Source organism: Choloepus didactylus, chromosome 4 (assembly GCF_015220235.1).
Source record: "Choloepus didactylus isolate mChoDid1 chromosome 4, mChoDid1.pri, whole genome shotgun sequence".
NCBI classification, from domain to species: domain Eukaryota; kingdom Metazoa; phylum Chordata; class Mammalia; order Pilosa; family Megalonychidae; genus Choloepus; species Choloepus didactylus.
Window position 1 is genome coordinate 143,905,812 of NC_051310.1, and position 27,724 is coordinate 143,933,535.

Here is a 27,724-nt window from a genome sequence, read left to right on the forward strand (position 1 = left end):
TAATAAATAAAAAGCCACTGCTTGACCTACCAAACAACTAGACACCACAACCTAGGAAAGTTGAGACATCGCAGAGAGCATCCTTATCTTGTTCTGAATCTTTAAGAAGTAGATTTCAATATATTACTATTTTGAATGATTACTTTTTTGTAGATGAAAAAGAAATTCTCTTCTATATGTAGATTGTTAATTTTTTCAAAAAAGTCAATTATTGATGTTGAATTCTGTGATTTATTTGCCTCTATTTAAAAATCACAAGTCTTTTAATAGATTACGTATTCAATTCTTTTTAGTCTTAATGATTGCTCAATTGGTTGATTGATTTTTCTAATCTTAAACCAACCTTGCTTATGATTAAAATTATCTTACCCTCTGATAATTCAATTTGGTCATGATTTATTATAGCCTTTCCTACATTGCTGAATTTGTTTTGCTAATATTTAGTTTAGGATGTTTGCATCTCTGTTCATGACAGCCTGTAATTTCCTTTTCTAGTTCCGTTGAGATCAGGCTGTGGTACCAAAGTTATGCTGGCTTCATAAATCTGTTGGTGGGTATCCCTCCCCCCAACCCCTTTTTCTATTTTCTGCAAGAGTTTAAGATTTGAATGGTTTGTTTCTAGAATGTTTGGACCTGAAATAAAAAAAAAAAAAATTAGTGAGAAATTTAAAAAAAGAAGAAGAAGAAAAGAAAAATCCATGGTTTTGCTAAAAAGGCAAAAGAAGATATAGGCAGCCTACAGAGTTCATTGCAAATAGAGTTAATTATTCCCATCTCCCAGGAGTACTGTCAATTTTGAAAATTGTGGAAGTACCCAGCACAATTCCTGGTACATGGTAAGTTAATACACGAATTATGTAAATAATTTCAATCCTAGTAGTTGCTCTCCAAGCTTGTGTGGCAACTGTTGTGGTCATTATCATATCCCTAATTTTTCAGGAATCTCGAGAGGAAAAGGAATATTGCCAGCAGCTGTGCCTACCCTCTGTCTTGTTCAGATACCTCATTGTCAGCATCTACCTCTGGCCCCTGTGTTCTCAGGACTTAGGAAATGAAGAGTATTACCTCATGCTAATGCATTAGGGTTCCCTGCCTAAGTCAGGAGAGTTTGTTGCTCACTGTGGCAGGAAGAAACTGTGCAGTGTCAACATAAAAGGACTTTGCAATGGACAGTAACTTCCCAAGTTTCCTTTAATATGACGTATAGATCTAATAGAATAAAAGCAGAGTAGATTTCTGGCTCTGACACGTTCTGTGTGATCTTGGGCCAAGCATTTAACCTCTGTCAGCCTTGGTTTCCCTGTGTGTGTAACAGGAGAATCGGAGTTGTCTAAAACCTCATCCAGGTCTGGGACGATACGATTCTCTGACTGAATCTAAGTTGTTATGTGCCACTACTCTGGCAGTTTGGGCTGACTTAAGCATTCTTCTATTTTTGCCCATCTTCAGTTAAAAATTTTTTTTAGCTGTTTGGCTATTGTGACTACTGAGTTTCACCTCGGGAGTTGCTGTATTGCAGTAGTTAATTTCATGACCTCTACGTAGACTGTGAATATAGAGCAATATTGGCTGAAAGCCGTATATGGCTTTGTTGTTATAATGATTTAAAAGTTCTGCTTTCCTTCCTCCTTCCCTAACCTCCACTCTCTATTTTTCCAATTGGCTCAGCAAAAATGTTAAACACCGCATATATCTTTTGCTGTGGAAATTCAGAATGAAAGCTATACTGTCGTAATAGCATTGGGGACAGATGGGAGGGAGTAATGGCTGGGCAGAAGGAGTGGATCTCTTATTAGTGGCATGTTAGAAGCACCATCTAGAAGTGGAAATTTTAGAGTATTTAAATGTTGGGATCTTTTCTGATCTTTCCCTTGACAGGCCCATGTCACTGCTGTGGCATTGTCATTATCAGTCTCTGTCAGATTCTCTGTGTATCAGGCACAGTAGAAAATTTTAAAAAGGAGTGTTCATGCTATTTCCTATTCTGAGCTTCAAAAAGAGAAGTATTTCCCTATTAGTCAAAAGACTCCAAATGTCAGCAATGTTTGAGTGTTCAGGAGTGTGTGTGTGCGCGCCCAAAGCAGGTGTTCTCGTCTGCAAGAGAGAGCACACTGGACTTATTGAGGTGGTTGTGGTGGCAGGTGGGGGGAGAGGTTGCTGGTTGTCAGGACAGTTCTGGCTCTGTGTGACCTTAAGGAAGCAGCTTCTAATCTGAGGGCCTTAGTTTCTCACCAACTTACAATGAGAATGTTAAATTAGGTGATCTCCCAGCTCTGGAGGTAAGCATTTTTGTTGTAGTGATTTTTAATTAGAAGTTTAATGTGAGATGTCACCTTAGTTCAGTTAATGGTTGCCTTTGGCCAATTAACAATTCCTTTGAGTTATTAGTAAAATAAAAAGGAAAATTCTGCTCAATCCATCTCAAAAGTTGTTTTGCAGTTTTATAAATAAAATAAGATCATGTCCTAAAAATACATTCAAACCCATTTTCCTATTGAACTATTTTCATACATTGGGATTAGAGGGAACTGAGCAGAAATTCTGACTCTTCTACTTAATGTCTGGGTAAATATGGTGAACTTACTTAACTTTTGTAAGCCTCATTTTCCTCATTTGTTAAATGAGATACTCTCAGAGGTTTGCTGTAAGAATTAGACATGACAAGATATCAGTCACTTAGAACAATACCTAGTAAGCAAAGGCACAGAATAAATGGTATTTGTTATTATTCCTCAAATAATCAGACATAGATTTTCAATAAAGAATTTGAGTCCTGCATCTACAGGACTTTCATAGGCCACTGCTGAGCAACTCTGATGAGGGACCAAATCTCTGAGGTATGGTACACTTGCTCTAGACTCAGCTTTCCAGGGACAATTGTGTTATCTGCTCATCTTTCTGTACATCCTTAACAATCTGCTATAATTATTTTTGTGTGTCCTGCCTACTTACTGACCCTAGATCCTGATGTCTTTGGTAGTTAATAATCCTTCATCCTTGTTTTATTAAAAAAAAATTCTCTTTGAGTTTTATTTTGAAGGAAGTTCTGTCAGTTAAAATAAGGGAAACTAATTTTTAGACTCATATTTATGTGAAGCAAATTAGAGATGACAGAAAATACAGATGAGAGTTTTACATAATTTCAGAGCATAGGAAGGGGTTGATATTTTAGCTTCTTTGTATATATGTTGTGGGTGGAAGGGTATGTTCATTGGCTAAGACTTTATAAATCTGATTGAGCCTGGATATTTGTGGTTTGGCTATGGAGGAGAATAATAAAGGAAAGGATATCAAATAGTCATTAAAGCTGAGTGAATTATTCTGGCAAATGACCCTTTGGAAGACTCTTTTGAGAGTGCTCCAAATATTAAGTATTATCAGCCTCTCATTTTCATTTATAACATTAGATGCCTCTATTTTTGTTTCTCAGCTAGAAAATAACTTATGACATTTGAAATTATTTCTCAATTGACAATTTTATTCCAGGAAAAAAAATATTTAGAAAATGTACAAATTACCAGTGGCCTTCAGATTTTTGTGGTTCATTATGATGGACTAAGATGACTCCAGAAGCTTCAGTTGGATGCTGATTCCTCATTTCTCGAGCCTCTAGGGTCTGTGAAGTATGACTGTTTACAAGTCCTTAAGATTGTCTTCTTAGTTTAAAGAAAAGACTCTCTGGAAAATAGCAGTTTAGGGGTAATATATTCTATTTGTTAATCTGAAAAGATTTATTAAGTTTCCTAAATTAGATAAAACTTCAACAAATTTAAGATGAACAGTTGCATCCTATTTATTAGGTATTTTTGAATATACATATGTATGTATTTATTCCCGATTCATGAATGATGCTTTGCAATGTATAGTTTGTTACAGTTTCAAATCCTGTGGACGTAGAAAGGGTATCATACATACATTCTGCAGTCATGAGCAGGACTAATACGTGTGAGCATTAGAGAGTGAGATAATAAAGAATTCAAAGAAAAGATCTAATAATGCATGTTGGATATCAATAGGAAAAAGAGAAATGAGAATGTGATCCATGGTGTGAGGAGAGAATAATGAGAGATGTGCTTTCTTACATATAAGGGTTACTAAGAAGACTAGTAACTAGTACAGAGGATTTAGATTGAAGAAAAGAAGTTATAAAATCACATTCTCATTGACTTTGAATGTTAGCCAAAGGAATTTTAAATGGTAGATATTGAAGACTGGAAAATAGGATATGAAGTACTGAAAGTGGTATTTTTCACTAAAGCATTTGGCAGGATAAAATGCAGGGGTGTTTTGTTTTTGGTTCTCCAACTCCCCCTACCTTTTTCTAATTCAGTTTTTAATTTCATCAAAATTATACATGGACATACAATGGCAAATATTCTGTAAGTCTTCTCATGAGAACAGCAGTCCTCAAGCCCTATCTTTTCCATTTCTGCTTCCTGGTAGAAAACATGTTCATGGTTTTAACTTGAAATTCTTTTTGGTTATCTACAACTTTCTAAATAACATGCTTAAAATTGCTGTGTCCTAATTTTTCAGACACCCACTTCCTTTCTTCCCATCTTTCCAATGTAGTTGCATGAAACCATTTTTTTTTTTCTTTCTACCCTAATGTTCTGAATTTTCACAGGGATGCTTGGTGTGGGCCTATTTTCATACTTGAGTTAGACATACTATAGGCCATTTATGCTGGAATCTTAAGTGCTTCTGTTCTGGAAAAAAGGACTCGATTATGTATTTAATGACTTCCTATTTTCTCCCTTCTTTATTCTTGGATTTTTGTTGTTGTTGTTGTTATTTTGGAATGTTCCTCTAATTGTCTAATTGTCTTTATTTTCATGCCTATTTACTTTTTTTTTTTTTTTTTTTTTTACTTTCTTTTCTACTTTTGGGAGATTCCTGTGGCTTTACTTTTTGATCTTCCCAATGATTTTTTTTTCCCTTTTTTGTTCTCTGCCTTTAATTTCCAAAAGCTTTCCTTTTTAGGTAACATTCTTTTCTTGTTTTGTCATTGCAACAACCTTTCTTACCTAACTAAAGATAACAATAGTTCTCTTTTCCTCCATAGTTTCTGTTTTCACATATATAGCCTTTCTGTTCTGCTACATATGGCCTTTGTTTTGGTCTCCAGCTTTCCATGACAAGCTTTCCTTAAATATCTTAGCAGTGAGCTCACATGTAAGAGAAAGGCGCATAAATTCCAATGGGAAGTCTGGGTTCATAGGCAAGGTCTTTATTCTGCTGTCTTCTTTTAGAATCTCCTGTGGGCTTCTTTGTTATGAAACACCCAAACTAGATTTCTTTAGATCTTTCCTCTTGAGCTGAAGGAAAGATGACTTTTTCAATCTCACACTTATGCATATAAGTCTGGCTAACCCCATTCTGGGTCCCAAAAAGAGTGGGAGTCTCAACTTTCAGGATATACACTGTCTTAATCTTCCCAATTTCAGTATGGTATACCTGAAACTGCCAGTATATGACAATAAGTTTAACATCTTCAAAAAATGAAACTTCAGTCTTTTTCCAGGATTAGGCAGGGGCAGTGGCCCAACCACACAAAGATGATCTGGAAGTTTTATTTTTTTCTTAACTGAATTTTCCATTAATCCAAGCAATTTTTCTCCTCCTTCAGCCTATTTTCAGAGGAACCTTGTACTGCAGGATTCTGAGTGTTTTTAGAATTCTGCATGTCAAGTAAGCTGCTTTGGGTATCCCACTTCTGGCTAATAATTCAGCTTTCTCATGTCTTTTATGCCATTTCCAACTCTTCATTTGCTTTCTAACTTTAAATGTTTTGTTGCTTTTGTTTTTTATTTTTTTGTTTCATTATCTTTGTTCTTGGTTTTATGTGTTTTGTCCCTTAACTCTAATTTCAATGGAGTTTTGAAAGGGATTGAAGGAAAATGTAAGTGATAAATTTGCCCCCTTTACCAGAACTTTCTATCTGCTTTGTCTTCATTTTATTTGTGTGGGAAAACTGGAGATAAGGCAAACAATTAAATGATGAAAATAGAAGTAAGATGTGAAGTAAAAGACGATATAGGTCATAGTAGTAATGTCAATGGATGGTTTCAAAGGAAGAGTCAACAGACTACATTGACTGATTTGGATGGAAGAAATGAAGAAAGAAGTCAAGGGTGATGTCAGGACTTATATTTGGTGAGTTGATGGTGGAGGTGCCATTGCTGGAAATTTATTTGAGTAGGATTGGAAACAGGGTTTGGAAAGAAGATAAAATGGAAGGTTTTACTGAAATAAACATTGTTTACCAATAAGATAGAGATTTTCTTTGTGATAATTGTTGGTTGGGATTCCATTAGAATCTGGGTGCAACAAACAAATGCTCCAGCTAATGTATGCAAAATATATTTTAACTACTCGTAAAATTATAGGAAGTGCTAGAAAGTCATGCTCCAGGTTGGACATTCAGGAATGACTCCCAGAACAAGATGGCTGAAATGACATGCCAGGAGAGCTGTTTCCTCTGATATAATCATGGGTGTGGAGAATCAGGAGACCATTGTGCGAACTTGAGTTCAGGAACTCACTGTCATAGCTTTGGTCTAGGGATTAGTACATGACTGTCACCACAAATGTCTCAATACTCACACTGGAAATCAGAATGTGTCTGGGGCCACAACTACCATCTTTATAACCTTCTTCATAGAAGCAACAACCAAAATGGCAACAAAGTTGTCATTTTTAACTCCCACTTTCCAAATCTCATAAGGGTGCATGTCGTTAACATATCCTAATTCGTTTGCAGAGCTGTAGCTGAAAGGAAAACTTGGAAATATAAACATGAAAGATCAGAGGAGTATTCTGGGGAGATATTGGAATGGATGCTGAGTGGAAATTCATAATATCAAACACTTTGGTTATTCAGTGTACATAAATATTACCAAGCAGAGAAAGAAAACAACGTGATTCCACATAACACAACTCTCCCTTGTACAAGTGAAAACACACTTACCTTCTTGCCCAAAAGGAGACCCCGGTCCCATTAATCTGAATCTTTCTCTGTGTGATGTTCATTTCCCTTTTACTTCAATCATGAGCCTACCTTGATGTTCTATAAACCATGGAGTGAATTATAAATTTATACATGTTAAATGAAGAATCAGAAATATGGAAAGGGAAAATTGAAGTAGGTTAATACATACATAAATATACATACATAGAGAAAGAACAGAACTATAATTGATATTTAGAAGTTCCGTTCACTATAATTTAGATAATATTTTTTCCATCAACTAGCACTTCAGCTAATTGGGTTCTTTACTGAATGAAGAGTGATATAACTCCTCATTTTTGAGGGTCTATGACTGCTTGGTTATCCTGCCAGTATTGCACTAGACTTCCAATCAGTTTTACTATTAACCACAAAAGTATCAAGAGACACCTCCAAATAATCCCTTGGGATACAGACACAATCTTCCTTGCCCCCATCATCTAGAAGCTATCCTATTTCCCCTCGCTGATTAAGATAAAATACCCCAGTCAATACAGTAACATATATTTGCTTGCTGGTTCAGTGACAGCAGAATGTGAAAACGGCCAGACAGTCTCAGTGTTTTGTTCATTTTCAAATCCCTCATTTGGAGGAATCCTTCTTCCCTTAGAAAGTAAAACCTCTAAGCCAGCAAAGCCTAAAGTTGCAGTAATGGGAAGAAAAATTTTTGCAAGTGGTTCATTAGGTATAATAGTGAGAGGAACCACAAACCTATTTCTATCTCTTGATTCCCAAATTCATGCATTTTGGTTATGGGGAAATGGCATGATGTATTGGCCACAGATTCAGTGCATGTTCCACATCCTATAGTCCAGCACCAAGATTTCAAGTTGTCTTCCTCCAGCTGTTGCCCAAATATCTTCTGTGGGTCAGTTCCGCCATTTTATAAAGCCAAATGATGGGGTTTACACAAAGAACAGTGAATTCCATGGATGTCAACCCATTGCTTCATTTATTTCTCTGTAGAGTTATTTCCCTGATTACAATGAAGGGATATCATGATGATAAATAAGGCATAAAGTAAGGCCATGGATGCCAGGATTGTAGATCCATGTCAGGAAGGAAAGGCAAATTCTTTCTCATCTATTCTAGTTAGAAGTAATTTCTACCCTCTCTTTGGGGAATTAGTCCATTTTTGTCAACCAGTAGGAACTGGTGTCATATTGAATGTTCTCACTGGTTTTTGTTGTTGGAAGACAAGGAAACGTCTGTTTACAGAACAGCTGTAGTGAGAGTAAATCCTTGTAGGCTGAGAATATACAAAACCTTAAACCCTGCCACCATGGCCAGCTTGTTTATGGGTCCTTTGGGCAAATCATTGAGTAGTTATGGATAAGTGCCTGATTAAGATAAAGAGTTGATAAATTTTCACCAAAGGGCACATGCTACTTTGCAATGTATATCCTTGGATAACAATTCTTAAGTGACACAAATGTTCTCAAATTCTGAGTTCATTCTGAGAGCAGAATAATTACAATGCAGCAGAATAAGCTAATGCAGGTATGAATGAAGTCATGGAGGAGTTAAGCTGAAGATGCTGCTTCTCCTGGGCAGAGTTAAGTAAGCCTTTACAGAGGCATTTGACCACAGAAGCAGCTGCTTAGGCAGAAAAACAGAAGGCTAGCATCATGAGCAAAGTACTCTATTAACTCCTTGATGCAAGGATCTTTGCCTTACCTTCATATTTTCTGTACTGGGCATGGGTGTCATATGGCAGTACTCAAATTACTCTCACATACGGACAAGACAAGAGATAAAAATCAAGGCCCAGAGAGTTTGTTGGAAGTGGATCAGGATGATCTTACATATTCCTTTCCGTGGTCAAGAGATGCTAATGGTGGATATATGAGATATTGCTTCCCCAGTATCATCTTTTTCCTAAATGGCTAGGAGAATATATTCAGCCAGTTCGTGCAATCTCTCAAATGTTTTGGAATTGTAACTAATGGAAAACTTTCCATTAACCCTTGGAAAAATATAATTTCCTATTTAGTTTCTTTTAAAAGAGTAATTAGAAACCTTTTAAAAAGCAAATTTAGCCAGGTATTTAAAAAAGTGAGGCATAATTCTGATGAAACAAGACCAAAGAAACCTGAAAGATGTAGAATATAATTTCTGATTGACTTAACATTCAGAGGTAAGTCATTAAGCACAATTTACTTGGGGTTTTTACTGAATCTATGTTTGAAATTGAAGCATTCATCAGAGTCAACATTAAAGGATGGATGTGTCTGTCTCAGATTTTCATTGTAGCCAATAAAAACAGGAATTACCTTCTATATTTGCTGATTACTCCCTCAGATGTGAGAGACTGCATTTACAGTAACTAAAGGAAGACATAGAGATATGTTTTTTGGATTTACCAAGGTTTGTGAAAGGCAAAAACACTATTTATGGCTTCTACACTTATATTATGTTGTCAACAGAAATATGCAAACTTTCAAATCCCACATCTAAACTTGATTCTTAGTAATTCATATCTTTATATGTTAATAGCAGAGTGGTGCTATGGATTCAGTCCAACAAATCAAGTGTTTCATTACGTTTCACTCTCGCTATGCTTGGACAGAGTTGGCTTATGTCAGTGAGGCTTTGGGTACAAGATTATCACAGGGCCTTGGAAACAGTTCTCAAACTGTTGGCTGTACCACTGAGATCTTAACTTGAGAGCATGTCATAAAATTATTAAAGTGATGCTATAAATTATTGGGGCCATGATAAAGAGTGTGATCTACTGGGAGTTTGGAACAAAACTCAAAGCAAAACAAACATCAGGGTTTCTAAGGATGCCTTGAAGTGTAGTAAATAGATTTTACTGACTTGAAGTAAAAGGATAAAAAGATTGGGAGAGATCCTTGTATTGAGACTGTGATCCATGTATGGAAACTTTGCTTAAGGAAATATTTCAAAAGTGAGAAAAAAACTATTTTCATGTAGATGATTTTTATAGCTTTATTTATATTAGCAAAAAATGAAAGGCTATCTAAAGATCTAAAAACTGAGGAAGAGCCAAAATTTTTAGTGCATCCACTTTATGGATTAGGCTGGAAATATTTAAAATTATAATTATGAAGGGTAATTAGTGACATAGAAAAATGCTTGGTTTTTATTGAAAAGTAAAAAGGATACTGAATTTTATATACACCATGACTATAATTGTGACACCAGATCTGTGTTCTTGTTCTTACTCTTTCCTGATTGAATCTTGACCTGGCTCATTGCTATCTGTGCTCTCCATCTGAGCTCTATCTGAAGGTCCCCTGGACACAGAACACTCAGGCAATGATGTTCAAGACTGAACAATCATTAGTGAATATGTCCCTCCCATCTGCCCCCTAAACTATTCTTTGTGCATTTTCTATTCCAGGATTATGAGTTCATTGTTCCTCTAGCCTTCTGTTTGAATTCCTAGAATCAAACCTGCTCCCACCAGACACTTGGAATCAGGTCTGCCATCACAGTGCTGACCCATCCCAGGGGTGCTCTAGTTTACCTGCTCTCCATCTTCTTTCATCCTTTAAAAATGCCACCTAAACTGCCTCCCTATCTCTAGGCCCCTTAGCCCTTTTCACTCTCCCTTCTCTAACTTCAACCTCAACTATCCTCTGCAAGTTGCCACAAATTCTTAGATCCCATCACTCACATTAACTTCTGTGGGCCTTCAAAATAAATTCCAAACTTGCAAGCATTGAGATGTTGGAACAAACAGCCTAATTGGGGGTTCTACCATTCCGTAATCCCCAACCTGCCCCTTTGCTACCATTTCAGCTCTATAGTTCCATGCATCCAGACCCTGCTCCCCCTGATATGCTTGACACTGCAGCCTTACCCCCAAGTCATTTCCTCAAAGGTCCATCTTTTTCTAATTTTCCCTTTCTTATTTAGTCCTGTCAATTGCTTTCTTTTATGTGCACTATTATTATGACAATGCATTTGCTCCCAAACTACAGCTGGCTAATTGTTCACATATCTCTTCTTTAGTTCATTGAAGGCAGTCATCCTATGTTTTTCATCTCTGACCTATGCCTTCCTCTTGCCCAAGTAATAATATCAGTTCCCTGCTTATAACAGATCTTAAAATATATATGTTGCATGCTTAAACAAACAGATGTTTTATGAACAAACATCTAATTTGATATATTATAAAAACGGCTTATACAACTAATGTAATTTAATAGATTCAAATAAAATATTTGCAATTATACCTAAGTCAGGTGAGGTTGAATGGAGGGTGTAAACATTCATTATGAATATACGTGTGCCAAGCACTGATCTCCTGCTAATCCATTGGATGAATTCAGTCACTGATTCAAATGGAAATTATGGGTCTGCTATGTCCCAGGTTCTGTTTCAAGATCTGGTGATAGAAAGACGAACAAAGTAAAGTTTTACCTTCAATGATCTTCCAGTCTAGTTGGGGAGAAAGACAATAAGAGTACCAAATTCAGTACTGTACAACAAGTGCTGTAGTAGACGGAAGTGGAGAGTGCTCATGACATGTAGAAGGAGTAGTTCTTAATGGGACAGCTTGCCCAGGGGAGGCTGCTTGCTCCAGGCAGGGACAAATGGATAGAGCATCAAAATAGGACAGAGTTGCTTAGGTTCCATAAGGAGTTGAATATGGCTTGATGAAAGAGAGAGAGCAAAACAGAGAGCAGGAGAAAGAGAGGAGGTAGAAGTTGGGGATGTTTGTCATGACAGAGGAGCCTTGAAAGAGAAACTGGGGTGGGGCCATGGAGTTATGAAAGGTCTTTTAATCTAAGAGTTTGAACTTTGTTCAGAGCAAAATGGGAAGACACTAAAAGTTTTGAATAGATACATGACATAATTAGAAAGTACATTCTAGCCACTTTGCATATATTATCTCACTTAATCCTCTCCTTACCAGCATGAGATAGGTGGTGTTTATCCCCGGTTTACAGAGGAGGCAAGTGAGACATCTCTTCTTTCCATTCCTCCCAGGGATGAAGATTTCTCATCTTTACCCCTCTGCTTCTCTGCTGCCCCTCAAAGAGGATTTCTCCGACAACCCTGTGTAAATTTCTTTTTCCATGGGAGAAATGTAGAACCAGGAGTGCTGGTGGAAAGGAAAGAGGGAACAGAATTTTAAATAGGTTAGCCATACAGGCTTCATTGAGAAGTTGGCCTTTGGGCAAACTTTAAAGGTGGTGAGGAAGTTAGACATCCCAGGCCATGATTGAGCCAGCACAAAGGCTCTGAGGCAGGATCATGTCTGGCTTGCTTAAGGAACAGTGAAAAGAATAGAGCTGACCATAGTCAATTTCCCCCACTAGACTAGAGTTCCACAGGGACAGAGGCCATTATCATTCCAGCCCTTGACAGAATACCTGTAAAGAATAGGTATGCAATTCATTGAATGAATAAATGAGCAAATGAAGGAAAGTCATCTATCAGTTCTCAACTGATTTGTTCCAACCCAAAGCCCATAAATATCCTTTCTATTATATTATCCTGCCTCTCAATAATTAATTCCTAGATGGCTGAGATCATTTAAACAGTATTGAGATATAATCCCTATGAATGAGTATCCATTAAAGATTTTGTACATGCCCGTGTACAGTTTACAAGTAGATGCATGTTCTGTCTCTGCAGACAAATGCTCTTTCATGTGTCTCTATGAGAAGCAACAGTGACACACAGTGGTTGATTGAATAAATCAGATATGTTATCCCTCCAGATATCCCAAGAGGTACAGGAGATATTTCTGACTTTCTTTGGAAAGTTGGTTTTCTTATTAATTCAGGCAGATATTAACTACCCGATATATTCAGCATATCCCTTGTTGTAAGCTGTCAAGCTGTGACATAACATAACATAATGTGACGCTACGTGATACATAATACCGGAACTAAATTAAAAAAAAAAAAAAAAAAGACACGTCTTTCAGTGAAATAGTAGGTGGATAATCAGAATATTTGGGTAATTGGCTCCAGGAAGAGAGAGGCATCATTATTTCAGGCTCCCTAGTGAGCGTTAATTAGCCATATTGCTTCATTGTGTGACGAAGAGAACACTGCTAGTAGTGCTAAATCTATAATGACATCCTGGCTTTAGAAGCACAGGTATTTTAAACGACCATGACTGACTGACATATAGGTAATTCTATTCAGAGTTCCTAGCAGTGAACTCATGACATGGAACTGTCTTACCTCAGAGATGTACACATTTGTTGTGACTCTGAGAGGTTTCCTTTCCTTTGTCTCATCCCTATCGCCCAATCCTAATAGCCTTCCAACTGGGGAAATCATCAATATGCACACTGGCAGGCCTGTGTTCTACTTGGGCTTGAAGAACAATACATCTTTGTTTCTGAAGTATTAAATTTTGCAGAAAAAGATCCAATGGTTGCTACCATTTAACATGGGCTGTGACAGCCAGGAAGGACTTTCTGGGGCCCTGGAAGCCCCTTTCATCCTTTGCAGATGTGGCAGGAAGGTTACTTGCAGGGCAGGACAATTCTTCAGGGTTGAGTTTTCTGTGACGATACTCAACAACATTTTTATTTTTTATACTAATAATAACAACACTGGAAATAGTAGGTTAGATAGCAATGAATAAAGCACCAGCATGGTGATACTGCTTGCTTACCTTGGATGAATTATCAGGCAAATAGGAAGGTGACATGCTGGTCCTCCACCTTCCGGAAATACTTTTTGATTTTTTATAATGTTACCTCAGTTCAGACAGTGGATTTTTCTCGAGCCATCCACATCCTCTCCCCAGCATACTTGGTGACCAAGTGGGCACACTAACCAGATGGAGGGCCAAGGCCGTGGAACCGTCTGAGGCCAAGGGTCAGAGTAAGCTAATGGGCTTACATTTGCCATCTTAGCCTCAGTAAACTCCAGGAACTGGAACTGGGGGTTCTCAAGTCCCTGCTTTCTGGCGGAGCTTCTGAAGATGCTGAGCTGAAAACACCATTTATGTGCAATGCTGAGAGTGCCTCTAAAACATGAACTTCTTTCAGTGAGTTCATAAGAGTCTATCTATGCCCCATGGATCCAAAAATTGGACTGAAGATGTAACCAGGACTGGCACTAACTAGGCATGTATACAATATGGATGGAAAAAAGGAAGATGAAGGTATCAGTAGAGAACAAGAGTTAGCCATCACATGGAGCCAGGAATCACAAAGGATTGACTTTTTTAGCCCTGAACACTTCTTTCATGGTGGCAGCACGCATGCTTAGCAAGAATCTATTTTTTAGTGATACTTCCGTCTCCTTTCATTTTTTTCTCTGCTTAAAATAATTATATTGATGATAGTACTCATATTACTTTGCAGTTTAATGAATGCATACATATATATTAGCCCACATGCTCCTGATTTAATGAACATAAAATACTTATTGACTATTTGTCACTGCATGACAAATCATTTGTTTAGCATCTCCCACTCCTCATCAGGTTAGATCCATTCTTCTCTCTTTTTCACTAGTCCAATTCAACATTTTCCTGGATTAAAACAATAAAATCAAAACAAAGTTATTCTCTCTTCAATAACTCATAAAGGTGAAAACTCTGGCAGTAATTTTTTTGTGGTCCAAGAAAGAGAATAAGAAAGATGAAAAGAGATGCTATGGAGAAAAGAGAGAGCTCCTAGGAGCTCTTCTGGGAGTTCTCCAAAGGGGGAAATTTGAGACCTGGGTTTTATGCTACATATAGACACCGCTATAGAGGACTTTTGCTTCCCTCCTCTGTGGTCAATGTTGTAAAAACCTGTGAGAAATCTGGAATGCAGCACCATGGGAGTTTCTAATTCCAATTTTTTCTGACCCCAAGGATTACAATTTTCTCTATATGTGAAAGTTAAGCATTGCACATACCCATTCAACAAAGATTTACTGACATGGATTACATGGGAATGCTACACTAATAATACATTTTGATTTGTTTGTTGTAGGCAGAAATTGCTGCTGTTTGTGAGGCTACCTGTGAGGGGGTCATTCTGAAGAGGTAGGTATAAGTGATATTAATATGACTTTTATTGAAACCTGTTATATAGGATCCTTGAATTTTCCCAAATGAATGTGAAAACCTTAAAACCATACCAACCACAAATTTTACAGGATTATGGATGATTTTTTTTTTTTTTTTGCAAATGGATTTTATTCTGCATAGTGGAAATAGAAATGAATTATTTATGACAACTATGGCATTTTAGATATTCAAGAGAATTTAGAAATAATCTAGGTTTTTCACAGCTGTAGGACCTGAAGTCCAGACAGGCTGAACGACTTGCTCAAATTCTGGTCATGGAACTAGTTTGGAACAATACAGAATCCTAGTTCTTATTATCAGACAAATGTTCTTTCTGATATAGGGTTTAGATATTTTCAAGTGACTAGAGAAATTGCTGGTGAACCAAAATATTCTAATATAACTTTACTTTGTTCTTGCTGACACCTTTTGGCATAAAGTATTGGGGTGTCTCAATCCCCAAACATTGTGGACTCACATTTCTGGCAAGCAACACTCTTTTTCCATGTGTGGGCTATTCTGGGCTGGCCCTTTACCTCACCAGTCTCTTTGGGTCCAATTCTGAGGCTCACTGTTGGCCTGGCTTTACATTTGCAGTCTCTCTGGCATCAATCCCTAGAGTGGGCTAGAAATAGGGTTGCTTTTAAGGGTAAGAGGGAACAAATTTTGCTAAAACTTTTTCTCCATAGCATTTATTTGTGAGATTTTATTGGGAATTAATATTTAAATCCAATATCTAGAGAATGGAAAGACTGGAGAGGGAGGATAAACACAAAAGAAAGAAGGAAAGGAAAGTGGAACTAAATCATCAGAAATTCTACCTTGGCAAATTTCAAACACGGTCAATTGATCGGATAAAACAATTACATCAGAGGCTAGTGAACTGCTTGCAAGGCACTTGCAATTTATAAAGTTCTTTCACGTACATTATATAATGTCATCCTCACAACAGATCTGTAGGGCAGAAATTATTATAATTATTTTATAATTAAGGAAACTAAGATTGAAATATGTTTAGTGGTTTGCCCACATTCACACAGCCTGTCAGTGGCTGAGAACCCAAACTGCAAGTCTTCTGATTGCAAATCCTGTGCCGTTCTAACCATATCACCCCCCTTCACAGTTTTTTCAAATGACTCAGATTGGTTAGGGAACTGAGCTTGTTGGAGCTTTGTGACTGTTATGGCAGAAATAATAGATTTGATTACTCTGTATTCCAGGGAACTATTTAGATTGAAATCCACAGTCCATTATAACACAGTCAAATGCTTTTTTAGTATCAAGGAGGGCAAGGTATCTGTCTGCATATATGACACAAAGCCAACACTGTTCCTAGAATAAGAATGTATGATGCCCATGTTAAACTATCTTTGTCTATGAAGGATAGTAAATTTTATTATCATCCCTTGGAATATTTAATATCACTTCAAGATTTGAATTTTTGAAGCCATCCTATAGCCTACATATCCACAATTTAAATAGCTGTCTCCAGATAAGTGGACAGGGGGCTTTGAGATTATGGTTATGGATATCATAATATTTATAATATTATCTAGAATAATATTATTTATATTATATTTATTTATATTATATATTATGTTTATTTATTTATATTAATAATATTTATAATATTATCTAGAATAAGAGTTTTTTCATTCCTTGAAAATTCATATAGGAAAGTAAGTGAAAGAAGATTATGAGAAGGAACATTGTAATGACAGAAAATGTGAGTTTGAGGCTTCCTGTTGCCAGTTCTGACTGGGAATACACACATGAGCTAGAGGTAGAATAAAAGATGGTAGGTCCAGGCATGGATATCACTGAGGGACTTCCAGCATAGCTAGTAGATCCTTACTGATTGCCAGGGCCACTATTCTATGTTTTCCTTTCTCCTAGAGAACTGGGAAAAACAGCCTAAAATTGTCATTTTTCATTAAAAAATGAGTGCACCTGGCAATCAATCTCTAAATTATACTAATGAACAGTTTGTTCTATAATTTAAAGCAAGCTTTATAGAAATACAAGCATTTCAGTAAAACTTTTGCACAAATAAGTCACTTGATCTTAACATTGACACTTAGATAACTATTATTAATCCCATTGTATCAGATGAGAAAACTGAGGTTTAGAGAAATATTTACCCAAATTACAGAAATAGTAATTAGTAATGCTAGGATTCCCACTCAGGTCTGTCTTATGTCAGAATCAATGCTTTCTTCTCACACAAGGCTCCTTTTTTCTACTCCAAACCTCTTGAAAGTATTTCATGTCTACTTTCTCATATTTCACTAACTATGTTTTCTAAATTTACTCTCTTGAATGATGTATTTAGAAAAAACATACACCTTCTTTTGATGTTTAGATGTACTGTTGGAACCACTACTACACTTGAACATCACTAGCCAAGGCTGGTTTTCATAGACTTCAAGAAACTTCAAGGGCTGTTGAAATACCTTTTTTTTTTTCTTTTTTGCAATTTCCCTTTGCTTTTGACATTCAGACTTTAATCTTTGAATATTATTTAGAAACTTTGAAATGGTACACTCAGAAATATCCTTCAATTTAATAGTTTGTCAAAGAAGAGAATCCAGTGATTTTTTTTTTTAACCCCTCTATTCAGATCATATGTTCAATATGATTGCTGAGTCAGCAGTCACAGCATTTCGGCTCATTGCTTCAGTTTACAGTGTGGTTAAGTCTAATGCTTCTTACAGAATAAACCATGTGATATTCCTAGTTAGGCCTTTATCAATTATGTTGTTTATGGGAATCAGGTGACCAATATCAAATAAGGTGGTTCAGCCTAGAAGCATTGTTCTAGTTTGCTAATGCTGTGGAATGCAAAACACCAGAGATGGATTGGCTTTTATAAAAAGGGGGTTTATTTGGCTATACAGTTACAGTCTTAAGGCCATAAAGTGTCCAATGTAACACATCAGTAATCAGGTACCTTCACTGGAGGATGGCAAATGGCATCCGGAAAACCTCTGTTAGCTGGGAAGGCACGTGGCTGGCGTCTGCTCCAAAGTTCTGGTTTCAAAATGGCTTTCTCCCAGGACGTTCTTCTCTAGCAAGCTTGCTCCTCTTCAAAACGTCACTCACAGCTGCACTGAGTTCCATCTCCTTGAGCCAGCACGTTCATATGGCTCCACTGATCAAGGCCCACCCTGAATGGGTGAGGCCACGCCTCCATGGAAATATCCCATCAGTTATCATCCACAGTTGGGTGGGGCGCATCTCCATGCAAACAACATAATTCAAACGTTCCAACTTAATCCCCACTATTCTGTCTGCCCCACAAGATTGCATCAAAGAATATTGCTTTTTCTGGGGGACATAATACATTGAAACTGGCACATTCCACTCCCTGGATGCCAGAAAAACATATTCTTTCCAAATACAAAATACATTCATCCCACAATACCACAGAAACTTAAATCATTTCAGTAACAATAGTTAAGTACAAGATCCCATCAAAATCAAATATAGGTGTGGTCAGTCCTAAGGCATACTTTTCCCTTAGCTTTGCATCTGTGGATTTAGAACAAGTTATATGCTTCAATATACAAAGGAGAGACATTCATAGGATAAACATTCCCATTGCCATAAGGAGAAACAGTAAGGAAAACAGGGTTGACAGGACCAAAACAGTTCGTAAAACCTGCAGGACAAACTCCATTAGATTTCAAATTCTGAGAGCCATTAACAGAACGACGTTGCATCCTTGGGGCTTGAGAGAGTGGGAGTATAACCCTTCCTAAGGGCCTTTGTGGCAGCCCTTTCCTCTCCAAACACTTGGGTGAGTGCTCCAACATATCCACACATTGGGGAGACCACCTTCTCGGCCCCACCCTCCTCAAACATCGGGGCAGCTCCCGGATTCCCTTCCATCTCTGGGACACACGCTCAACCCCTTCAGAACAGTGTGGTGGCAGCCAGGTTCTCCCCAATTCCCTGGGAATGTGCTCTGCCCTCTTTGGGACCTCAGATGGCAAAACTCTTCCAGAGCATTGAGGCGGAAAGCCCGCCTTCGACCTCCAGGGCAAATTCACCCTTTCCATGCATGTGGGCTGCTCCGCTCTCCCAGCCCGAGACCTCTTGACTCCAGACATCAACCTCCGTGGCTCTGTCTTTGAAGAAGTTTTTCCTTCAATTTGTTCCTTGTCTGTCTCCTCCAGTTCAGACTGGCAATGGCTCCGTCTATAAAGATCTCGCAAAAATTCTGTTGGCTTTGCATGAAGCACACAGGGGTCAAAGCCATCAGACAATAGGACTTTCTACAAATCCTTTCTGCTTAACTCTTTTCCAATCTTGGCTTGTACTGAAATGGCAGCTGGGTTCCATGTTTGGTTACATCCTCAAGTTGGGCTGTAGCTTCTGGGATTCCACCCTCTGGAAGCCTATAATTTTCCAAGCCATCAGCTTCTGGTTTCTTTGAACCCAAGAGTTCAGTTCTAAGTTTATCTCTCTCTGCTTGCAGTTTACTATAAGCTGCAAGAAGAAGCCAGGGTACCTCCTCCACATGTAGTCTGGAGATCTCCTCAGCTAAGTATTCCAGGTTGTCACTTTCAAATTCTTCCTTCCATCTGACACCAGGACTCAATTTTGCCAAATTCTCTGCCACTTTAAAACAAGGATCGCCTTTCTTCCAGTTTACAACAACACATTCACCATTTCTGTTCAAGACCTCGTCAGAAGTATCTTTAGAGTCCATATTTCCACAAACAGTCTCTTCAAAGCAGTTTAGGCCTTTTCTATCAAGCTCCTCACAATTATTCCAGAATCTTCCCCTTATCCATTTAAAAAGCCGTTCCAACAAGTTTGGTATTTGCAAACTCAGCAGCAAAAGCACCCCACTTCTCTGGTACCAAAATCTGTTCTAGTTTGCTAATGCTGCAGAATGCAAAACACCAGAGATGGATTGGCTTTTATAAAAAGGGGGTTTATTTGGCTACACAGTTACAGTCTTAAGGCCATAAAGTGTCCAAGGTAACACATCAGTAATCAGGTACCTTCACTGGAGGATGGCAAATGGCATCCGGAAAACCTCTGTTAGCTGGGAAGGCACGTGGCTGGTGTCTGCTCCAAAGTTCTGGTTTCAAAATGGCTTTCTTCCAGGATGTTCCTCTCTAGTAAGCTTGCTCCTCTTCAAAACGTCACTCACAGCTGCACTGAGTTCCATCTCCTTGAGCCAGCACGTTCATATGGCTCCACTGATCAAGGCCCACCCTGAATGGGTGGGGCCACGCCTCCATGGAAATATCCCATCAGTTATCATCCACAGTTGGGTGGGGCGCATCTCCATGCAAACAACCTAATTCAAATGTTCCAACTTAATCCCCACTATTCTGTCTGCCCCACAAGATTGCATCAAAGAATATGGCTTTTTCTGGGGGACATAATACATTCAAACCAGCACAAGCATGCTCAATCAACAGCCATCTTGGCTCTCTGCATTTAAGCTCAGTTCTGGGGGATTTGTGTTTTAGTTTGTCTGTTCAAATTTAAATGATATTAATGAAAGGAATGAGGTCTAAAGATAACTTTTATTAAATGTACTACTTCACTTAATATTGATTCTGCAAAGTCTCCAGTTTCTGGGACTTGATTTCATATCTTAATATAGCATATGCATACTAGTGATAAAATGTAATACCTCTGTAGCATGTCCTAAATGCCAGGTGCCATTCCAAGTTCTTAATACCTATTAACTCATGTATCCCTTAAAACCCTATGAGGAACATATTGTTATTCCAATTTTGCAGTTGAGAAAACTAAGCTCAGAGAGGTTAAGTTATTTGTCAAGAAGTTCCACAGTTGAGTGGCAAAGTTAGGATTTGAGCCCTCAGTCTGACCCCAGAGGTCTCGTTGCTACCATGTTCAATTGGCCTTAAGTGATGACAAACGGCATTAAGCAATACACTAAATTTGTGGTTACCTGACATGGCCAAGGAATGGTATGTGCCAACTAAACAGTCTTATTTTGATAGAGATTTATTATATTTCTTTCCTTGTCAATTTCAAAACTTTGATTATAATCAATTCCATTTGCTTTTGAAATTATTTCTAACATTTTTGGTTTTGAGAGTGTGGCATTTCAAGATCTCCCAAAGCTTTGAAATAACCACTGTAAGCTTCAATAATTCATAGCCTCTAGATGTGTGATTTTTTTACATTATAATAGAGGGAGAAATTCTCATTTGTAAAGCTTTGTGTAAATGAGGTTTTACTGTTTATGAATCCAGGAAAGTGATCTAAATTGAGCTTAAATTCCTAGACACTGAAAAACATTTCTAAACCTTGGAGATGTTTAGGGTAGACAGAGCTGTCCTTGAAGATCTACTTTGGCTGCTGAGTGAACAATTTTGAAGTCCATGGGTGTTAGTAGACATTATCAGGTCAAGGATCTCTGAGAATGTGGAACAACAACAAAAAAATTCCCTGTTTTTAGATATCATGTGTATATAACAAGGCCTCCAATTGAATGATTGAGTAGAAGCACAAGTGTAATCTTCAGAAAACACATTTTTTTCTGGAATTGTGCCCTGGAATCTTTAGCCTTGATTAGTTTATTTCAATGGAGGATTGGGGGGGGGGCAGATCTCGTTTGCCTGGCAGCATATTGTTCCTGGGGGAACACGTGTTTACATATTGCTAAATTACACAACTCCACAGCAATTATTGGAGAGCTAAATCTATATTAATATTGGACTGTAGGCAACCACAAGTTGATAATGAGCCCATTTTGTGTCTTGGCTTATGGAAAAGAATGGGAAAATGCTTTATTCTGTATTATTTTTCCTTCTGACAGTACTGATGCACTGCCTCAGGCCATCTAAAAATAATAGCATGAGGTTAACTGACAATTGCAGGTGTATTTACACTGATATTCTGATATTAGCATGTTGTTTAAAAATATTTTTCTTTATTAGAGAGGAAATGCAGAAAGGCAAAGAATGTTTTTTTGCCTTGATTGATGTAGAAATGTTTGTGGCCATTTTTATAATCTGCCACAGCTATCTAAATTTTCTGAATCTGTGTTCAGGACTGAGAGGGAGATGATCCACCTGAGAAAAGTGACATCAAATGCTCCTTCCTACACACTCACACACGCATGCAAATGCACACGCACACATGCACCTATGTGTTCAGGCACACACCAAAATGTTTGAGAATTGTAATTTGGAAACCTTCTCAATGCGTAATGATGATCAGAAGCTCCCTGTCTCTGTGACACTGCATTCACCTCTGACATCAACTTTGGTCACTTTTCTAGACTGTGGTTTGGATTTGCCTCTGGATTATATCTGCTTCTAGGCATCATTCATTTAATAAAAACAATTATTAATTGATGTGCTGGATTTTCATATCCTCAAGATCCACTCCCCACCCTTTTCCCATTAACTCCATTAACAGCCTCTCTTGCATCTATTTGGATTCAGCCATTAGGGGTTGGCAGGATATTGGGCGTGACTTTGAAGTGTTTATTTACACAGCAACCTCTGGGTCTGAGTCTGTTTATCTAACAGAGGCCACAGCTCTTCTCAGGGCCCCTTTCCTAAAGGTACAGTTCTCACCAGGGTGCATGTAGAGCTCCCATCCCCTTGTCCCCTGGGCAAGAGGAGGTAATGGCTTTTTGCTGTTGCTAGCCCCAGTTACTTCACCAGTCCTTGTTTCTCTTAACCCTCATTACTTCCTTATGAACAATGATTTTATTGAACCCTCCTCAATTATCCTGTTAGAGTGTGCCTTCTGTTTCCTGTCAGGACAATGATAGCAACTGGGGTTACAAAGGCAAATAAATCCCAGACACTACCCCCTCCCTCCCACCTCAGGGAACACACCACAACCAGGACAGTTATGCAGATTTATGGGGAAACAGAGAAAAAGTTCATTTAAATCAAAATGGAAGTTGTGCTTGGGAAGGGTTCTTTTTTTTTTTTAAGGAGATGATGTTTGATGTGAAACTTTTATTATGAGAATATGTAAATATGTACAAATAGAATATTATAATAACCCCCCAAGTAACCGCCATGCACTTTCCACAACCATCAGCTCCATCAACTCATGTCCAATTTTATTTACCTCATTCACTTCCCCACCCACTCCCCAGGATTATTTTAAAATAATTTCTGGACAATATATAATTTCATCTGTAACTATCATAGCATGTATTTCCATAAGACAAGAACTTTCTTTTTTAAAACATAAGCAGAATATCACCATCCTCCAAAAAAAACTCAATGATAAAACTTGAATATGATCAAATATTCAGTCAGTGTTCAAAATACTCCAATTGTACTTTAAAGGTTCTTTTTTTCCAGTTTATTTATGGGAATTGGTATCAAGTAAAGTCCATATATTACTATAATTGGCCTCCTCTCATTTATATTTTTCTAATCTTTTTTGGTTTCAATCTCTTTTTTCCCTTGCAATTTCTTTGTTGGAAAAACTAGTTTGTCCCATAAAATTTTTCTGAGTCTGGATTTTGTTGACTATATTCCTGTATTGTTCTTTAATATGTTCCTCCATATTTCCTGTAATTTGGTAGTTAGAACAGGAGCTTGATCTGATTCAGGGTCTATTTTATTTTTGAGAGAGGATGATATTACTTCATAGGTGGTGGTGTGTACTTCTGTCAGAAGGAATGTGTCTGGTTGCCTCTCATTTTGTGATGTTAAGAGCCTTTGATAATTATTGCCCTAGACCAGTGGTTTTCCATCTTCATTTGTTCATCTATATTACTTAAAAGATGTGTTATAACCCAGATTGCTAAGCCCCATCCCCAGAGTTTCTGTCTCAGTAGTTCTGAGGTGGGGCATAGAATTTGCATTTCTAACAAATTACCAGGTGATGCTGGAGTTGGCTCGGTGACCACACGATGAGAACCAGTGCTGCGTTAGACCATTAATTCATCAGAGGTTCCAAGCTCAACTTTACATTTCCCATTCCAGACCTGGGATCAGCCATTCTCCAAGGGTCCCTAGTTCTTTTTATTAAGGTATATTTATGTCTACAGTTTGAGGGCCAAAGCCATTCAATTCAGATGGCCTTGTCATTGTTTCTAGACTTTTTAGATGGCAGAGTTAGGAAATATGTATTTTTTAAAGGAAAAGTATATCATGAGTTCATATTGCTATTTTCAATTCACATTCAAGGCTACAAGGTTTTTATGTAACCTTTTCCACTTTACCACAGTATTTCCTTTCTCTCTGAAAAACCTGCTTTTAATAACGCCAACATAATTCTTACTTGTTTATCCTGTACTAAATGCACATGTCCGTTAGCATTATGATTTCCAAAATCTGTTTAATTTTTTTTCTCTTTATTCTTCGAGTGTATCCCACTAGGGATTTACAATAAAGTTACTGTGTTTTGAAATCAGTTGATCTAATTCCTTTCTGTACCATTGTCACCCACAGGTTATACAGTTAGGTCATTTTTATAATTTTAGTTTTGAGTTTTAGAGATGATATTTTTAATATTTAATTTTGTTTTGTAATTATGTAAAATATCTACATGGTTCCAAAGTCAAATCTATTTGACTAGGTTTTATTTCTGACTGTTTCCCCCTAATTCTCTCCTTCCTCCACAGGTAAATTTAAAAGTTTTAAAAATATCTTATGTTCTTTAAGAAGGTTTGTATTTTTCTTTTAATGATTATCTTTACACTAATACTTTTGTATAATATTCATCTCACCTTCCCCATTTAGCTTTGGCTATTTGTTTCCTAGGATAAGCAATAAAGACATCAATTAGTGACTTTATTCTTTTCTTCTCCCTCTCAGCCAGAATCTATTGATTAATACCTATGAAGCAATCAGTGAGTGTATTGTGTTTTTATATTTTTGGCACTTGTATTATATCTACATTGTTAGGGTATATAGCTGCATTATTCTCACAATCACCAACTAGACTGAGTTCTATAGATAAATATATATTTAATGTTTATCTCCAGTCCTTATGCCAAGGCCTCTGAAGTCATTTTTGTTGTCTGAAGCTCATTCTCTAACAGATTCCTCAGGAAGGATTCAAGTGATAGATATTTCCTGAGTACATGCATATTCTTGGTAGTTTGTAGCCTTTATGCATGAAGTTCAGTTTGTTTACTTACATTTTCTTTTATTGAGTGACTGAAATGTAATACATCACTATCTTCTATCACTTAGATTTATGAAGTCTAGGTGAAAAATCTGATAACAATCTGATTTTCTTTCCCTTAGAAGATGACTTGGTCTTCTTGTATTGGTGTTCAAAATTTTTTTTTTCTTTTTTCTTTGAAGTCCAATCTTTTAGTAAATGTGTCTCAGTGTTGGCTATTCTGAACTGATTGCTTCAATTATAGTTTTAATATTTATTCTCTCGTTGTCTTCTTCAGAGAATAGTTATGTTTATATTGTATCCTCTTAGTCTTATCTTCTGTTTCATCACTTTCTCTTGAATGCTTTTTACTCTGTCTTAATTTCTGTTAATTTTAAAACTTTCCTTTTTCCATTTTATATTTCTCTCAAAAATTATTCTGTTGTATACATTTCTATTATCATTTCTTCTTAAATTTAGAGATACTATTTTTCCTATTGTTTTTAATTCTTTTCTAATCTTTCACCTCTCTTTTAAAATCTTTTTTTTTCCTCTTCTATCACCTTACTTATGAGCTTTAAAATTATGATTTATATTGTTCTCTTACAGGGTCTATCATTTCTTTATTTCTTTATCCATTTTGTGGACATGTTTTCTTTTTTTTTTTCAGTATGCTTTCATTGTTTAAAGGATTTATTCCACCTTTATTCTCTCTCTCTAAAAACATATTTATTGTTAAAAATATATACAGAAAAGTGATAATTCTCAAAGTACAGTTTAACGGGGAGTTATAAAGCAAATTTCGAAGTATGGTATGGGCTGCAGTCCCACAATTTCAGTTATTTCCTTCTAGCTGTTCTAATACACTAGAGACTAAAAAGAAGTGTCTATAGAATGATTTGGTAATCATAATCCTCCAGTAAATCCTATCTTGTCTATTGCTACTTCTCCCTCTCTTTTGATCACTGTCTCAATCTTCAGATATATCAGGGCAAAGACCACTCTAACTTGTTCATATTGAAAAGGGGTGTCAACATTATGGGGAAGGGGAATGCAGCTGGTTACTGTTCATGAAGAGGCTGGTATCTCTGGGTTTTGGGACTCATCTGGCATAGGAATAATATGGCGGCTTTAAGTTTCTGAAGAATAAACTTAGTGAATGAAACTTTTATAGAATCTCAGATAGTGGCTTAGGTTTTCTTTAGGGTTTTCAGGAATACTGTTGGTTGGGGCTTGGCATATTGTGGCAATTTTCAATATCTAGCTGAAGCGTGCATAAGAGTAAGCCGCAAGAGGCGGGGCAAGATGGCAGACTGGTGAGCTGTATGTTTTAGTTACTCCTCCAGGAAAGTAGGTAGAAAGCCAGGAACTGCATGGACTGGACACCACAGAGCAATCTGTCTTTGGGCATACTTCATACAACACTCATGAAAATGTCGAACTGCTGAGATCAGCGAAATCTGTAAGTTTTTGCGGCCAGGGGACCCGCGCCCCTCCCTGCCAGGCTCAGTCCCGTGGGAGGAGGGGATGTCAGCTCCGGGAAGGAGAAGGGAGAACAGGAGTGGCTGCTCTTATCGGAAACTCATTCTACTGATCCAGACTCCAACCATAGATAGACTGAGACCAGACACCAGAGAATCTGAGAGCAGCCAGCCCAGCAGTGAGGAGACAGGCATAGAAAAAAAAAAAAACAACACGAAAAACTCCAAAATAAAAGCAGAGGATTTTTGGAGTTCTGGTGAACACAGAAAGGGGAAGGGCGGAGCTCAGGCCCTAAGGCGCATATGCAAATCCCGAAGAAAAGCCGATCTCTCTGCCCTGTGGACCTTTCCTTAATGGCCCTGGTTGCTTTGTCTCTTAGCATTTCAATAACCCATTAGATCTCTGAGGAGGGCCCTTTTTTTTTAATCCTTTTTTCTTTTTCTAAAACAATTACTCTAAGAAGCCCAATACAGAAAGCTTCAGAGACTTTCAATTTGGGCACCTCAAGTCAAGAGCAGAACTAAGAGAGCTCTGAGACAGAAGGCAATAATTCAGTGGCTGAGAAAATTCACTAAACACCACAACTTCCCAAGATAAGGGGGGTGTCCGCTCACAGCCACCATCCTGGTGGACAGGAAACACTCCTGCTCATCACCAGCCCCATAACCCAGAACTACAACCCAGTGTGACGGAAGTGCTTCAAATAACAGGCACACACCACAAAACTGGGCGTGGTCATTAGCCTTCCCTGCAACCTCAGTTGATTGTCCCAGAGTTGGGAAGGTGGAGCAGTGTGAATTAACAAAGCCCCATTCAGCCATCATTTGAGCAGACTGGGAGCCTCCCTACACAGCCCAGCAGCCCAGAACTGCCCTGGGGGGACGGCACTCACTTGTGACATAGCACAGTCATCCCTCAACAGAGGACCTGGGGTGCACAGCCTGGAAGAGGGGCCCACTTGCAAGTCTCAGGAGCCATACGCCAATACCAAGGACTTGTGGGTCAGTGGCAGAGACAAACTGTGGCAGGACTGAACTGAAGGATTAGACTATTGCAGCAGCTTTAAAACTCTAGGATCACCAGGGAGATTTGATTGTTAGGGCCACCCCCCCTCCCCGACTGCCCAGAAACACGCCCCACATACAGGGCAGG